The sequence below is a fragment of the Empidonax traillii genome, unplaced genomic scaffold (genome assembly GCF_003031625.1).
Source record: "Empidonax traillii isolate 1590-97213 ecotype Southwest subspecies unplaced genomic scaffold, ASM303162v1 scaffold81:size2596050, whole genome shotgun sequence".
Classification (NCBI taxonomy): Eukaryota; Metazoa; Chordata; class Aves; order Passeriformes; family Tyrannidae; genus Empidonax; species Empidonax traillii.
The window spans coordinates 1377516-1395430 of record NW_020955274.1 but is presented as its reverse complement, the minus strand read 5'-3'; the positions used below and the strand labels follow the sequence as shown (position 1 = coordinate 1395430).

The following is a 17915-nucleotide window of genomic DNA, read 5'->3' as shown; positions in this document are numbered from 1 at the left end:
AAACCTTTTGGAAACATCCTTTAATCTGGTGGTGTGCTGTGTGTGGAATCCCCCAGGAATTGCTGTCATTAACTACTCCCACGAGACTCCTGACAGAGAAGGCTTTTCAACACCAAATCTGAATCATGAAACGTGCCTTTGATTGATTGCAGCCTCATGTTTAGGAGTGCAATTAACACCTAGGTTCATCTACCAACATCCTGATGCCCAGTGATACTTGAGATGTCGCTCACACAGTGTCCCGCTGGACCTCCAGCAGTGGCCCCAGAAGGAAAGGTATCTCTGGGGGAGATACCCCCTAATGCTGGGGTGGTACTTGGAAATAGGCAGTCAAAAAAACTTTTACTTTCCATCATGAGAGTGGTAAGTCTTGTGTTATTTAAATTCATATGAGAATGTGGGATTTTTTCCATTTGTGTCCTTTTGCCTTTGACTTTTTCCTCCGTTATAAATAAAACTTAAGTGTTTAGGCAAAAAGGTACTAGGGTGACAGTAAAGATACCAGTCACTTCTCACAAGAAAAGAACTCTTAGTCTTGGTCTTCATCTTATGTAATAATGGCCAAATGATGAAAATATAGTAAATTTTCTTTAATCTTTTTGGCATGGAGATTAGCAAATCAAAAAATATTTTCTGCTTTGGCTGGTAATCTCTTCATTAACAACTGGAGCCTTCTTAGCGCAGTTCAGTGATGCTTTCAATCCATTTCCTCTTGGATGAGAGCCAGAGGATTCCAGCATGGTCGTTTTGGCACAGTTGATATGTTTTATAAAGCAGGTGTCTACATGTGTGTAATAAATCCGGCTATGCTGATAAATCTGAGCAGATAATTTAAAAGTATGTGTTACAGTGAACAAGGGTGGTAATTTACCATGTCAGTAAAACAAAATGCAAGCAGCATTTCTGTAATGTATGTGATGTTCAGTAATTCTGCAATTTAATGGCTTCATTGTGTGAGCCATTTTTAAGTTCCTGTTCAAGATATTCTTGATCCAGATGTTCATATATTTTCTTTTATTATTAGCTATCTTGGACTTAAAAGCTGCAAAACTGATTCTCATCTTGCTTTACAATTGTACCAGCCAGTCAGGGTAACCAGCAACAGTCCACGACAAAGGATATAAAATTAATGGGGAAATGGAGAACTGAATCATACACATTATATGTAGCAAATGAAAATCATCAGTAGGCTTGCATTACCCAAGAGTTACTTTTCCAGGTGATGTTCCAGTATATTCTTTGAAATCAAGAAAGCTTTTTAATCCTGCCCATATCACTTACATCAGACTCTTGCTAGTTAAGTTGCTAAGATTCAGCAATGTCTCAGATGTTCTGGAAATCTTAGAAAAGCGAACTGGCCCTTTTACTGTAATGAATTTTATCATTAGCTTTGTGAGTTTTTTGGCATTTTTTACACATTTCCATACAAAGTTTTAAAGTTTCAGTGTTTATTTAAGATTAATGCTTTGTAGTACTGTCCTAATTATCACCATATTCATTTGGAGTCCCATGACCTTCAGAGAACGGTAGAGAGAGGATCTTCAGTGTTTTGTAAAGCTTGTATAGAGCTGAAAGAAATTAAGCTCAAATGCTAAAACCTCCATGATTACTGTTACTGAATTAAAAAAAAAAAAAAAAGGCATAGCAAGGAGACAGTTATATTGCATTTAATAGTTAGGAAAAGTTCTTCTAAGACCCAGAAGATACACTGTATATTGCTCTTTGTTCCTCAAGTGCATGAGGCGTTTCAAGGGTTGTCACCAGCTCTGGAAAGAATTATCACCTGTGACCAAAGACTTCAAAGATGCAGAGAGAACCGCTACAGAAAGTCTTGGGTTCTGCGTTGATTTGAGATATGTGCTGAAGGTAAAGATCAGTCAGTCAGGATCAGTAGATGAGTATCTATATTGTGGCTGTATCTATATAGTATATCTATTTCGTGTCTGTACATTCAGGATCTGTGTATGAGTTGATTATTTAAGAGGTGTAGCCTGCATAACATGTCAAATGATAATCCAATCTGTCATTCTTTTATATGCTCTATTTGGAAAAGTCCAACATTCCTAAGAGGCCACCTGGATGAGAGTTGATAAACAGGATTTTCCCCCTCTGTAGAGGGCATGAGCTCTGAGAATAGGTCTGATCCTGAGCAGACTTACCCTAAATGCCTTTGTTCAAGAAATTCCATGTATTGCTGCTGTTGCCTCTCTTCCTCCTGTTCAGGATACCCAGCTAGAACTAAGGGTAGCTTTGGTGAATTAACAACTTCTTCACTTTATTTGAAGACTATTTTGATCATCATGAGTATAGGAGCATAAATCCTCCTTGGGATCTGTCTGAGCTGCCAGATGAGGGTGAGGGGGCTGTTCAGTGCATCATCTGAAAAAGCAGATATATGAATCATCTTCAAACTGGGAATACCATGTCAAGTAAAGTATTTCTTTTATTTGCCCTGATCCAATGAAAGGCGGCTAATCTAGTTCTGTATTATATCTTTTCTTTATTACATCTTCTGTATGTATTTAATCTATTCTGTATTATATCTTAGCTGCGTATTGTGAGGAATCTGCAGATTGAAATTCAGACTTCCTAGGACTGTTAGGATCCGTAGATAAAAGGCTCAGTGCCCATGCGAAACACTTTGAGAACAATTTGTGTGTTGTGCTTTGAGTCAGCTGTAATTACATTTTGTGACCAAGAGGAGGAAGGAAGCATGATTTATAGTATTGGGATTTGTGGTGCTTTCCATTAGTTTTGACACTGCAACAATATTAGAGCTATTTTATTGTGTACTGCAAACCTTCCCTACATGAGAAGAATAAGGAGAAAGCAAGAAAACTGTAATAATGATGATCAGAGCGTTGTGTGATAATGCATTCCAAAGCAAATGATGATATACAATAAATATACACCTAGCACAACAAAAAAAAGACATTGGGATATCTAAACTTGAGTGAAAAATAAAACTTAAATACCCTTTTTATGATACTGCATCTCCTTGACTGTCATATGTATAAATTGAAAATGATTGCACCTAAATTGCTGAAATTACATTACAGCTATATAAAAGATAGGAATTAACTCCTGCTACCCATTTACTGGAGACCTGAAAAGTTCCAATACCTGTTGGGGGTGATAGTTCTAGAATACAGTCCAGTTTAAAGCAAACACTGATATAGAGGCAGTCTTTGTCTGATGGCTCCATCCTTTCCACTTTGTAATAGAAAATAGTACATTTAGACAAGCATTTTTTGGTCACAGTTTTTATGTGTGTTTGCATGCTCAGGATGTTTGATACTTTTATATATTAAGTATGTGCAAATCATATATTGTACAAGTTTGTATATATGTTATTGTTTTGGGGGGTTTTTGTGAAATCTGAAGCACAAAGATATAAAACTATTGAAATATTTTTTCTTGCAGAATTAATGTTAAACTCTATACCTGCTAAAAAGTCATCAAGTATAATTAATTAGACACTCATACAAACATTCTGCTTACCATTTATATGCTCAGAAAGGTTTGACTTTTTTTTATTGCTTCTCTCAGCCATTATGCAATGACCCAGCATTTTTGCTACTGAACAAGATTGATTTGTTTTGGAAAACTGATGATACTAATTATTCTACCTGAGCTGTTTTCTTGTGTCTCTGCCCAGTCCATGTGGTGTTGATACCGGGGTAGGGTTCCAAGCCTTAGGTCCTTGAACTGCTTGCAGTAAATCTCACTGAATCACAGAATCTGTTGAGTTGGAAGGGACCCACAAGGATCATTAGGTCCAACTCCTGGCTTTGCACAGGACCATCCCCGAGAGTCACACCACGTGCCCAAGAGTATTGTCCAAACTCTTCTTGAACTCTGTCAGGCTTGGTGCTGTGACCACTTCCTTGGGGAGCCTGTTCCAGTGCCCAGCCAACCTCTGGGTGAAGAACCTCTTTCTAATATTCAACCTGAAACCTCCCCTGACACAGCCACAGGCTTGAGTTCTGTCACTGGTCACCACAGAGAAGAGATCAGTACCTGCCTCTCCTCTTCCCCTCACGAGCCTGAGCACACTGGTGCATATGCAGTGGATGTTATAGTATCCTGGACCTTATTTGTATAATAATATTGGAGGTTTTATGCCCTACAGATTGAATATGAGTGGAATGAATGAAGAATTGGATGGGAGTTGAATCAGTTGTTCAAATACTACCTTTCAGCTGAAGCTGGATTGAAATTACCCTGTTTCTCATTTTGAACTTGAAGAGTTTTTAGAAATCTAAACTAAACAGTAACAGGATGTAGATTTACCATCTGGTAAATGGAGAAGAATCCTATGCTTTTGGCAACATACACTGCATATATTCTCCATAGTAATACGACAAGTGTAAAAATAATTTATCACCATATATTAATGTCTTGTTCTTGTATGGATACTACCTCTAGGTTACATGGCATCTATAAAAACAGTGACGTGGGCATCAAATATGACAGATTAAGGAAGGAACAACACAGGTTTTATTGATGATATCTCCAGTATTTAGAAAGAATTGCACTGGGTTTTGTGAGTGTGAAGTACATGCAGTGTTAGCAAGACCGTTCATGCCAACCCTGCCTTGTGATTTTTTTCAGTGATGATGCACACCCTTTTGTCCCAGCAGGGAAAGAAGTTAATTAAGCCCTTTACAAATACATGTGCAATAATAAATAAAATCTTTTAAGAGTGCTGCTTAAGGTTATAGTGTTCATATGTCAGCCTCAGAAGAAAATTCCAATTACAATCCCCATGCGATGAGTGGTTTATGTTATTCACAGTACAGGTATCATAATAGTTTTCCTTCTCTTGATATATCAGTAATTTACTGAATACTGGCATGAGGTAGTGATTTGTTTTATGGCTGTCTGAGATCATAGTATGGAGTTAATGCTTCGTATTCTTCAGACTGAAAAGGTTTGATGCCTTCTGTGTTTTATTGAGATCTGGTGCTATATTTAAATGTATTTTACCTTACTGATTTATCAGCTTTTCATAACCAGCTCTGAATTATCTCAAATACCCTCCTATCCCAAATCATTTTCCCTGTGTTATAGTCCCTCAGACACCAAGTCCTCACAGCTGCCTGTCCTGTATGATTGTCTGTGCTTTTATTCTCTGATGAAAGGGTAATTAGAGAACAATGATTTAGCTTTTGTGTTGATATACACTTAAAACTTACTACAATACTCTTTAATCTGCTGCCATTGTCTTATCCAAGTATTATAAGTATCTCTTGTTTCTTTCCAGTTAACTTCCCAGCTCTCTCAGAGGTGAATTGCTGTGTCCATTAGCCGTATAAAAACATTGTTGTCTGGGGGGGAAAAGAGGAGTTATTTCTTTTAGTCAGCCTAGTGTGGGAATTTGGAGAGACAGAATGTAATTAATTATCAAGCTTGAATTTTGGCCAAGGTTCTGTTAGACTGAGAGTTACAGTTTATGAATTTCTTTCGTTCTTGTGATGATAGGAGGAGCAGGAGGAAGACAAGAGAGTGGGATTTTATGCAAACAGAGAGAGTTTGGAGTCTTGCTGTGGCAATGTGTTTCAGTTGTCACCATGTTTAGCTGGACTGCTTTATGTGGCTGTGGCAGGAGGATGGGGGGTAAAAATGATAGCACAGCTTCGAATGAAATTGTTTGCAGGGGAAAAAATGGTTAATTATACATAAATTAAGCTCACTAAAACCAACCAGAGCATGAAAGAGCTACAGTGCATGCCCTCTGCCTTTCACATTCTCTTTCCGATTCACTTGGTGCTTTGTGTTGCTTTTCTGAGGCAATTCTTTGCTCTTTATGTGCACCAACACACGTTTTGTCATAGTTTGTTGATGGTGACTTTTGGGCCAGACCTAGCAAGTTTCTAGTAGGCAGTTTAGCAATTAGATCGAATATAAATCAAGAAATTACTGTATAAGTTATATTTCAATTCTCTACTATGTCTAGAGTTAATTTTGCAGGGAAGAAATAATCACAGTTACAAATATTAAGACTGAGTGCATCCAGAATTGGAGGGGAGGAGAACCTATATATCCACCGAGACCACTTTTCAGCCATATTATTGGGAGCATAAGCCACATCAGCCAGTACTACTGGAAATAGTTTTATGCAATGGAGAAATGGGACCCAGAGAACAGATCATCTGTCTTTGACAAATATATCTCTTGTGAAATTTCGCTTGTGTTCCTTTTCATCACCAAAATACTTCAAATGTTAATTGATAGTTTATACTACAATGATGGAAGAAAATTATTCAAGGTCCTAACTTTTCTGAGTCTCTTGTTTTTATGTATTTGTCTTCTTAAATGCACAGTATGCAAAGTTCCTGTATGTCTGTATTCTTAAATAATAAGAAAATAATAATTCACCAAAAATGTGATCTGTTTTTCTTCTATCTAAGGAAATGCTTGCATTTTGAAAAGGTTGCAGTGCTGTGCTGTGTAATGGTTCCATCGTCCTTGTAAAACAAAATGTACTTCATCCTGTTAAAATTAGAACTACTTAAGAGATGCTGCACTTATGAAATTGCAAATCTTCTCTCTCCTGGGAGAAGGTACTTTTCTTCACTGAAGGAAAATTAGCTTTAAAAAGCACATAATCCATTAAAATAATGTTGTCATAAATGAGTATTAAGTTTCTATCTGTGGGAATAAATAGTATTATAGGGAATAGGAAGAGAAGCAGAGTCCAAGTGCACAGCCAACATTGCTTTTCATCTTCTGCCTTTAAGACTAATTCATCACATAATCAACTAGTTATAAAAAGTGTAACTGACTGCTGAAATGAGAACAGCTGAACTGTTCTCTTTGAGATAAGTGAGCTGACTATTGAAGGGAAAAAAGAATCTGTATATTTCTAAGAGTAATCTTTGGATACCACCTTGAACCCCCAGTCAAAGAAAATTTCTGCCTTAACTTTGTTCCATTTCGACTCCGGACTGCGGTGTAGTTGCACGTGCAGTGCCCTTTCTATATTGAGCAACAGACACAAGAAAGGTCAATGATTAACCAACACTTGGCTACTGATCAAAAATCACTGCGAAACATCAGAAATTCTCCTGTGCTGAGGCACATTTCCCATCCCACTTTCTACCTGCAGAGGACAACAGTTCAGGACTGCCCTCTCCTTGCCACTGCCTTCTGGCAGGGTGATCCTGAGGGCTGGCATGTCACAGCTGTGGTGGAGCAAACACACCGGAGCTTGGTCTGAGCCGTAGCTGCTCCGAAGGCAGAGACATGGAGATTGTGTCCCCACAGACTCTCTGCTGCTCATAGGACTGGGTAGTAGGTGCCTGAGGAGGTGTGCGCCAGCCTACACAGTAGGTGTAAACACACTGTTTGACCTTCCAAAGGGTTTTGTTTTAATGTTTTGTTCTCAGCCATGATTTGTAGCTCCTGTATCATCTCCCTGGGACGGATGAAATGAAGTTGTATATAGCTGGATTTGTAAGGAAACAGGAAAGATTTTCCAAGGCATGTTTCCTTAAAAAACTCGGTAAGAATTATCCAGCTGATTGCTGTTGGAGGTACTTCAAATCACGTTTCTCATTTTTTATATATGCATTTTTAATCATGTAAACAGGGGTGTATTTTTATATATGCTTTTAAAAGAGGGATCTTCTACTGGTAAACAGTTTTATTTCTGACTGCAGTTATGGGTATGCTTGGTGTCTCAATAACAGTATATCTGAATGGAGTGGCCTAACTATTTAGGAGCAGCATAGTATAGACCTGAGAACATTAGCTTTGAGTTGTACATTTCTGAGTTATCAAGTTATTATAACCTTTTAAGTGCATTTTATTCTTACTTGAGTGCTGCACACATATAACACACGGAGTTTGCAAAGTCAAGCACTGTACCCCATCCGTGACCTTGTCTGGCTGTCTTTTTTCATTATAAACTCATTATCCAGGTCGCTTCAGTCAGCTAAATCTGCTTCTTTTTAACCTCTTCTTCAGGGGATCCTACTCTCTTCTTCTGTGTAAGTGGTCTGTATGGGCCAGATATACCTTCTTTCTCCTCTTTCCAGCAGGTTGTCCCTGATGGAGGGTGGGTCAGCCTAGTCCTGCTCTTGGTGCCACCTGACCTCCATCCTGGGCTGCAGGGATGGGCAGCAGCCATGGCAGGGGGATAGCACTTGTCAGTGGTACCCGGCAGTAAACCAAATATCCAGCATCTCTCACAAATTTGCAGAGGTTCAGAGTGTTATCAGATTTGAGCTGGTTTTAACTGACTTGGCGAGAGCCAGTTCCCTGACTAAAATGCACTTTCTGCCTGTTTAAAAGAAGAGGGATATTTGAATTCTTTAAAGAGGAAGTACCAGATAATATTTTCTCAAGGAAGTACCAGATAATGTTTTCTCACTTGTGAAACAATGTCCTTTTTTTTTTTTTCTGGCTTTTTTCTTGAAAATAATTAAACTATTTTGGTTAATGTAAAAAAAACACAACAGCCTGAAGCACACGTCCAAATTTTCAAGTGGAAAGTTTCAGCCCAAACAATTAGTCTGACAAAATTATAGGCAAGTGAAAATCAGATTTTATGGGAAGTATTGGATAATCCTTAGTAACAGTCCGTATCACAGTTCCCACCTATGTGTATTGAATTCACAAGAACACTTTCTTTTCAACATGCATGCAACTCGCACACACTCTCATCCAGTGTATTCTGCTGAAATGCATATCTCTTAATTAAATAATCCACTTAATGTGCATAAGAATCAGTCTATCTAAATATGACTGCAGCTAATCGCATGTGTTGTTAAACCTGTTAATTGCTTATCATCTGTTTGCATAGATTGCGTTTTATAACAGCAAATGGAGGACCAACTGCTCAGTTGTCCTTTATAACTGTTCCTATTAGACATGTTTGAATAATTAGAAAAATTTTGCCCATGCTCAAAAATGTACAGTGAATTTATCATATAAAAGCTCAGTAATTGAAATGCTATTGTGACATAGAAAGCTGTCTAGCAATTAATGGTTCAGAAAAACAATAAGTTAGTGGAAAACCTTCAGTCTTCATTCTTCTAATACATCATTTTGTTTATTTCCATACCACGTTGTTCACAGTGGGAGTCAAAGGCAGCCTTTGGCTGAATATTCTCTACCCCTAGCTAAGAGAGACTGTTCTGTTTTCAGTACATTTGCCTCACATAATCACTCACTGTTAATTTCAAAAAGCTTTTGATATTTCTCTGTGTGTGTGTCCTAAACAATAAGCTGATCCATTAGGCAGCGTGATTTATTGCCTTCTGACCTTACATGCAGCTTTTTCTTGTGGAAAACAGCCTATGAATCTGGGTGTTAACTGCAACTTGAGCACAGATGACTTTCTTCCTGTGTATAGTACCTGCATTCCTAGGCAAGGTCAGTGATCTGGTCAAGTGAGGCTTTTTTGTTTGGATGGCCTCTCTTGCCCACATTCCTTAAAATAATTTTTTTTCCTATATTGAAGTACGCTTCCCAAACCAACTCAGTCCTTGTGGAGAAGTTTTGGTATTTACTGTGAGTATGGTTTGGCGATGCAGTGCATCTAGCCTTGGTACTCCTAGGACCAGACTCAAAACGCCAGTGTGCTATGGAAAAGCAGCAGTAAGCATGAACACCTTTCCTTCAGCTTGTTTGTTTTGAAGGGTTCACGTTGTGCCATCAGAACAAGTCTGGTGTTGGGTATGCTGGGGCAGGAAGGCTGAACCTTCCCGGGGAGACACAAAGAAGGAAGGTGGCGTGCAGAGAGCATTGCCTTAAAGCTTATAATTTTCAGAGGAGCTGTCTGCAGGAATGCTGTAGGCGTGGAGGAATGATGATCTCAGGAGGTTGCTCTGGCTGCACCCTGGGATGTATACCCATTTATGGGAAGAGTCTTCTCACAATGCTATAGGTAGAGCTGTGTAAATTTGAATGGCCCAGCATTAAAAAGTTGGATTTTGGAATTTGAGTACAGGAATCTCTGCTACTTAGTTCTCTGATAGATACGGTAGATACTTGCTGCTTAAGGGACACAGGAGGGAAAGGGTTAAAAGAAAAAGAGTAAGCAAAACATTTTGAAATTCAGCACGTATGATCAAAGCCTGCTAGAAACCTTTTGTGAGAGAAAGGATGCGGAGTTAAAATGGTAATTTGTTGTTCAGGTAAGTTCTTTTGGAAAAAGGAAGGTGGTTGACTGAATATCCAGGTGATCATGGCGAGAATGGCAGTGGTTACTCTTCTGGACCTGCTCACTGTCATGGCTTGGCCATTTTTTCCTCCTTTGTCAATCTTTTCAAGGTGGGCAGAGCCGAGGAGGATTTTGCTGCAGTATGATGGCACCATGCCTTGCAGTCAGTTCCAGTGTAAGGAGAAATAATAGAAAAAATAAAAAGAAGGAGACAGTGGTGGGGCAGGGAGAGAAGAAAAGAGTACAGTGGTGGTGCCTGGCTCTGTGGGAATGAAGAATGATCATACATTAGAGAGAAGCTGGCTCTAATATGCATGGAGATCTGTACCTCACATGCTGATGTGCTGATCGTGGCCAGTGACCTCATCCATGTGCAGGCCTGGATATTTCAGTGATTAAGGTTTGCCTGCCAAGGACTGACTCTCTGGAGGAAAGTGAAGGCTGGCTGTTTTTGGCAGAGAATCCCCACTCTTTGTGGAGTCACTTGGAATCCTGTGAAGGCCATGAATCTTAGAGTCTTTTCTTTGCAGGGCTTTAAAGGTGGATGGCAGATGAAATAAGTTCATCCACTGGTTATTTCATTCCTCAACTAAATCTGCTTTCTATTTGTGCTTTCATGAGCTCACTGATTCTTGTAATGTGCTCTCTCTTTCTTTTTTCATTTATTTTTCCTGGACTGTCTTACTGTAGAGTCCCCAAAATCCAATACCCCACTAAGTTCATTGAGGCACAGAGGAATGGTGGTACCTGTTACATTTGCAGGCTGATGGGAATGTCAGCACTCCCTTGGAAAGGGTTGTGACACTCTGAATGAGCAACTTAAATCTAGGATGAAGCCTCTGCTGCTGCAGGTGCTCTCAGCTGGATGCAGTGTCATCGAGACATTTTGACTGAACTAGGACTTGGTCTCTAACTCAGCATTTCCAGGCAGGGAAAAGCATGCTAGCAGGGCCACTCTTTCCCAGCAGTGCTACTCAGCCCTTTCCAGGACATGCCAAGTCCTCATTAACATCTTATGCCCACTCTTGACATAGTTGTGGGATGGAGTGGTTGGTATTTTCACTTAGGTTCCACTGATTTTGTGTTCTTTTCATAGTTCTGCATTTAGAAGTCCTTGCTACAGCATACTCTAAGTATAAATGAAATTTTCCTGTGGTCCCCGCAGCTCTGCAGTAAAAGTAGAACTGCAGAATCCCAAGAGACAGAGCATTTTCCCATAAATTCTTTGCCCTGTCTGCTTTCAAATTAACTGAGGATGGATGAGGGGGAAGATGAAGAGAAAGAATAGCATAATAAAACTCCTCTGTTGCATGACTTCAAATTTTCAAAGAATGTAAAAATCAATGTTGCTTCTCTTCAAGCTGCTGGGGAGCACAAGTCTTTAGTCAATTAAATTCTCATTTTTGGATTTTTTTGTTTTAAGCAAGGCTTCTTAAATGTCTTTCTGCTGTTACATGTGTCTGGTGTCATTTTACTAGCTAAAATAATTGGATAAGTTTTTCGTGTTTTAGGTATATACTAGATAAGCAAATAATAATGGGAAACATGAAAGTATGGTTCATATTAGGAATTAAAAGTTGATGTAATCTGAATGTGAGCCACATGAGTTTGAATTCTTTGACTAGTTTAGTTCATGCAACTGCGAAAGTAATGGAAAGGAAATGTGACCTTCCAGATACTACCTTTGGTTATTCCGGATAAAGCAGAATATAATATATAAAATAGAATATAATCTAAAATTATGTATTTCTTTTTTGATAATCCTTTCCAGTCTTAGGAGGGCAGTCAAGATAAAATAAGATCTGTGAACTGCCATTTTCCTCATGAGTTGTAAAAAACTTATTCTGGTAATTTGTTCTTGAGTAGGTGAATGTGGCTGTTCTTATTGTAGTCCTAATTTTCATTTTGAATAGAGATATTAATCTGGAAAGCTGTACTTGATCTGTGGTTTTTTTTAAGAAAAAAAAAAAAAAAAAGACCAAAAAACAACCAGCTGGTGGAATATCTATAGGCCAGATAGGAATAATTTTATTTAAAGTTACTAGCTTCTTTAATAACAAGTTATCCCTTTTTCTCAGTGTAGTTTATCCCACTACTTTTTCCATCCATTTCAACTCCACTGAGGGCTGGTATCCTGAGAAGACCTCCATTCATTGTGTTTTGTGTCTGACCTCCCAACAGTAGTACTTGTTTACCTAGAGAGATAATTGTTTTCTGGAGAGCATCCAGCTGATAACTTACTTTTTCATCAGACCCCTTTTTCCTATTAGTTATCTCCTGTTAGTTGATCTGTGTCATTTGATAAAACTAATTAGGTAATAAAAGACTATTTCTGAGCTCCTCCCTTTAATTTTGGCATGGTGAAATGTACTTCTTGGCTCCTTGCTCTTTCCACATAAAGACAGCCTTCAGTTGACAAACAACATTAATCCAAAAGAAAACAAGCCAGTTCACGCATCCTCTCTTGATATATCCCTGTGCCAGAATAAAATAGTTCCTAGCAAATTATTTGTACCAAAGATAGTGACATAACCCTGGCTCTGTTTTAGAGTTTTGCAAATGTTTGCAGAGCTTCTCGAGAGGCCAGGCTAAAAATACTCAATGAAACCATTCAGAATTCTACTAAAAGCATGTTGTTTCCTAGGACTTTTCCTCCCTTCTGAAAATGCCCTCCCACAGCTGCATGGCATTTATTAGAAGGTGATGCAGGTATAAGGTAGGAAATCACATTTTATATTTTATTTTAAAATTTAGGCTTATTTTCAGGTTTCCTTTTTAGATTATGTACATTAAAAAAAAAAAAAGGGATATCTCAATGGGAGGTAAGTATATTGTTAGCTTCAAGTTGAAATATACTTATACAGTGAAGAAGAGGTTGATCAGATGTGTCACAGTCTGAAAGTTTGAGGTGTCATGATATACAGCATTTCAAAGGCAGATAGCCAAGAATTGCCATTTCTATATGGACAATGGCCTTTGCTGCACTCTAATGAGGTAGAAATTGCCCGGTGGCAATTGCCCAGGCAATAGAAATTGCCTGGTGGATTTTTTTTTCTTGATTGCTGCACCCCAGAACAACAAAGGTTTCAAAGTTTACATTGAAAAGTGTATGTAATCTGCTCTGCTCAGATATGAGATCTGTAGAAATCTCTGTAGTCATTTTCTGTTCAGCCTAGAGAAAATCTATCAGAGGCAGTGAAACTAAACTGACGAAAGGATCTCATCAGTATTTCTCCTGTGTTTTACACTCAGGAATGTCATCTCTCTTAAAAGAGTGGCTTCTGCCTGTTCATTGCTCAGTGTTAAATGCAACCAACGCTTTGGTCAGGTCTGAAGAACTGCTTTGATATTAGTTGCATATTTACTGTGTGTTTTATTTACTTCTATGTTAGAAAGATCTACTATGGGGATGTTCATGTTGTGCTTGCAGAGATTTGGAGTATACATCTTCAGGGATGCAAGAGCCCTAAAACAGCATTGTATGAAATTTTAAAATCAGTGGTATGATAAACTCAGATTGTACCAGAGTGTGTTTATAAGTGAGTCATTTGATAAATAAATAATGGAAGTGATAGTGTGAGGCAGTTATAGCAATAAGAAGGGACTGTTTTAAAAATGAAAGAAAAATTGAAGTTTGTACTTTCGATTGTCCTAATTAGATTCAGAAAAGGTTTTGACTTTGCTTTCTGCCCCTGAACATTTTTTCTTGTCTTCTTGTCTTCTGGCACTTACAGCCATCAGTGACTCATGGATATTCAGCTAAGATGTCCAGAATGGTTATTATCCTCTGGAGGTGCTGTTTTTACTAATAGCAACACTCCTGAGATACTGCAGTTTATAGCCTATGATAATGTTAACTAAAATTTTGGGCTATTTTGACTATCATACCTTGTATCACAGGCAGAGTTAATTCTGGATTTCCAGCATTAAACATAACAGCTTTCCAAGCAAATACCAGTTACCACTGCAAGGGAATTGAAAGGATGGACTAGCCTGCCATTGTGTCAAATCTGATAATTGCTTTTCACAGATAAGCAGCTCTGGAAGTCCAGACTACCAAGCCTGTTTGTCCTGTATACTTTCCTTTAATGCACTGCTCCTTTTCACTTCATATAGTTTCTTAACCCTCATGGCCAAAATTCAGTGCCATGAGAAGCCCCTATCAAAGCCTTGCATGAATTGTTCCAGTGCTGTGCTTAGTGGTGCATCAGTGAATTGTATCCTGCGTGGCGCGATTTACAGCTTACTGTGAACAAATTCTCCGGGATTATAGATTTGCTAAGAGATAGTGTTGAGAGTCTCTGTATTTATAGACAGCTCTGTGGTGCCCTATCAGCATGACACTCATTTTCCCATAGGATCCTTTCCCGGCCTGGACTCTGTGCTGCCTGCCCCTGTTCTAAATGATGTGGAGCAGTGCCAGGGGTGCTCTTGCCAGCAGGGTTATGGGCTCATTTTGGCCTAACCCCAGAACAAGGGCAACAGATAAGGAACAGAGGAGAGTACAACCTAGTTCTGAATGGAGTTGCTGTTGGTTTCTCTGCCTCAGCTCAGTGTTTAGCCGTGGTCTCTGCACAGCTGTCAAGATCCAGTCCATGGGAAGGGAGAGAGACTGTTTGGCTCCTACTGCTGCAGTCCTGTCCTAGGCACTGCAAAAACAAATGAGGAAGAGTTGCTGAGCAGGAGCACTGCTCTGGGTGTCCTGGCAGGACACAGTATAGCACCTCTAGTGCTTTTTCGGCTGGACAGGGCAAAAGAACTCCCCTGCCTGCTTCCTGTTTGTGCTGCCAACAGGTGCTGCTTGTACAACTGAAGAGAGAAGCAAACCTTTCCAACCCCCCTCCCCTCACATGTGAAGACAATGCACTTCCATATAACATGTCCGTTTCATTGCTTATTAAAGCCGTTAACATAGAGTGGGTTAAACCATTAATATTCACATATTCATTTGTACAGGGTCCACAAACCCTATCTATATATGGGATTAAGAGTGCAGAGCTGTAGGTGTTATCAGTGAATAAGGAGAGCTTTGTCTTTACTAGCTAATAGCCATGCAGCTTTTTCCAAATTCATGAGAAATCCTTCCACAGTGTGTAAACAGTTGCAGGATTTTTTTTCTGTAGTAGGGATTGCTGTTGTAACACCAGATTCTTTTCAGGTTTGACCACATTGTGCTTAAATGAGACAATTATGGTTTTGTTGGATTTTTTTTTTTTTAATGAACACATCAGAGAAATGCCTACAGCCATCTGAATATTTTAAGGGAAAACCCCCACCCTATTTCACTGCCATGTTAGTGTGAGCTTTGCTGACAATTCAGTAGGAGATAACATTTTGTGCTTTTGTCTGGTACTAAAAAAAAGAAAATGTTTTCTGATGTATATCAAAGTTACATGGAATACATATAAGAGCTAAAACTGAGTATACCTCTTGCAAAGAAGAATGAAAAGTGGAAGGAAAATACACTAAAGTGTGGTGCGAGTGGGTTGTGGCAGTGACTTTCTTCTATGCAAAATGTAAAATAAAAGATAAAAAATGCTAAAAGCTAAGTAGCAGCTAGCACTAGTAAACGGTATTTGTCCTCAAAGAACCACAGGGATTTTTATGAATTTCAAAAGATCCGTAAGTGGAAGAGGTGATTTGGCTTGACTTGCAGATACTGCAGTTGAAGTGAGGAAGTTAAGTAGCTGTCCATAGCAGAGCCAAAATGAAATCTGACTCAAGAATTCCTGATTTTTCCCCATGTTCTCCAGTTTCTTGACTGTCAAGGCAGACTGACACAAAATTGTTAGGAAGGTCTACAAGTTGTTCTTGGGGTTTTGGGTTTTTTTAGCAGTTAGATTCTTTGGTTCTAACTGATTCGGTTGTAACAGACAACGTTTGTACTGCAGATGCATAAAAGTGGTCTGAGCATGTCTGCTTCTGAATATATTTTATTTTTAGAAACTGCAGAATTTTCCCCTGTTCTTACCATTTCCTGTGGTTTTACTCTGGAGCATGATGGATGAAGAGGGCTATTTGTGTGATTAAGGTATGAGAATAGAAACTGTAGGTCCTGGGTTTACAGTTGCAAGTCAGCTGTGTTGGTCAGTCCCTTAAGCACAGTAGCAACAAATGAACTTCATCTATAAAAGAATATTTGTATTATTAGAAGTATGTGGGAGAGGTGAGGCTGCATTAGGATTTTAAAAGCCCTATGTAGGAAAGTGTCCAAAAGTAGAAGTGATATTAAATCAGTGAGAGTATAGAAACAGTACATTCACCTGTAGTAAGCAGTGAGAGAATTAAGCTAAACAGGAACAGGACGCACTGGAATAAGTGTTAACACATGGAGTTAATTGAGAACAATTAGGTCTGTGTGTAGACAAGATCTACACAGCCCGTTTGAACTGCATGGTATTATGTGAGTAAAGGGTGCAGGATTAGACCTTTTGTTTACAGATTTACCTAATGCTTTAAACTATTTGGATGAATGGTGTTACACAAATGTTAGTCATAATTATTATTTAATTATGACCACATGTTTACTTTGAACATAGTCCTATGCTTAATATGTAGGAAAGCCAGGATAATGTTGCAGCTTCAGTGTGTGAGCTACTGTTTGCCAAGCAGTGTTTTGCCAGTGGCTTCTCCTTTTGTGGGATGAAAATGTCTCCCTGGACGGTGAAATTGCACCAGTTGTGGTATGTAATAGGCAAATAGTTTTCATAAACATACCTTCAGCTAGAACATTTTGAAACATGCATCTGAGATAGAATGCTAACTTATTAAAATGAATGCTATTAAATGTGCTGCTTGTGTATCATTTCAAAATACCTGGGATGCCAGTATTTCATTTTGGTTCCATTGAAAGAGCAGAAAGCAAATTTCATGGTATGATTCATAAGATCAGGAGTGCTACAGAATTTCTATAATTCATGTGTTGCTATTTTAATTTGCATTTAAATGTTTGAACTGTTATAAAATTTTGGATTTTTTAATCTGCTTTTTTCACTCCTAAGCAGAACAAAGTTGTTCCTCCTTTAACTCTGTTTTGAGGTATTCCTTTGATCAGATCTTCCATTTCAGATACTGTAGAAATCTTAAGATAATTTTATGAGTGGCTACAGATACAAGCAAGGAAGAGCTTAGTGGTTTGTTTTTTTTAATCTTTTAATTTTTGTTCTTTTTTTAAGGAACCTGATAAGAAATATAAATCTGAGGGGTGTATAGTATATCCCAGGTTGCAAAAGATGGGATGCTTTCTATCCTACCCTTTTTACTAAGTTAATGGCATTTTTTAAATGACTGAACATAATGGAGAACACGAATCTTTTCTTTAGAATGCTTTTAGTGCTTTGAGTGGAGATACCTCAGTTCCTCCATGTGTGGCATTTCACAGTGATTATTGGTGCTACTGAGAGGAGAAAAAAGACCTCACTTGAGCGCAGGCTGTGTATGTGAACTTCTGTGCGGGATTAATCTCATTAATTCAACAAATACTAGTCTTTCTTTTAACCCAATACAGGAGTCTTCCAATTCCTGACTGAGTTGCTGAATCTCATGTAGTTATTGCAGAACGTATTTTTCTCGTTGTTTAAGGCACTTGATCTTCCCTGTGGGCGTCCCCCGACACGCCACTTGGTAGAGGAGCTTGTGAACTCTGCTTACCAATATGTAGAAGAAAATCTGTGAGTCTTCTAGTGGTATCAGGCTTAGGGTCACATGACACTTCACACGTGCACCAAAAAAGCATGTATTTCTG

The 17915-nt window shown here is 38.7% G+C and overlaps 1 protein-coding gene across 5 annotated transcripts in view; it reads left to right on the top strand.

Moving 5' to 3' along the window:
* The window catches only part of THRB (thyroid hormone receptor beta), a 160457-nt gene that overhangs the window by 62529 nt on the left and 80013 nt on the right, over window positions 1–17915 (top strand). Inside the window, exon 1 of one of the 5 annotated variants that reach the window (XM_027880980.1) lies at window positions 12838–12887. The exons of the other annotated variants lie outside the window; for them this stretch is intronic. The gene's annotated coding sequence lies outside the window, so the exon portion shown is untranslated. Of the gene's footprint in view, window positions 1–12837; window positions 12888–17915 lie in introns of those variants that run through there. 5 annotated transcript variants of the gene reach the window in all.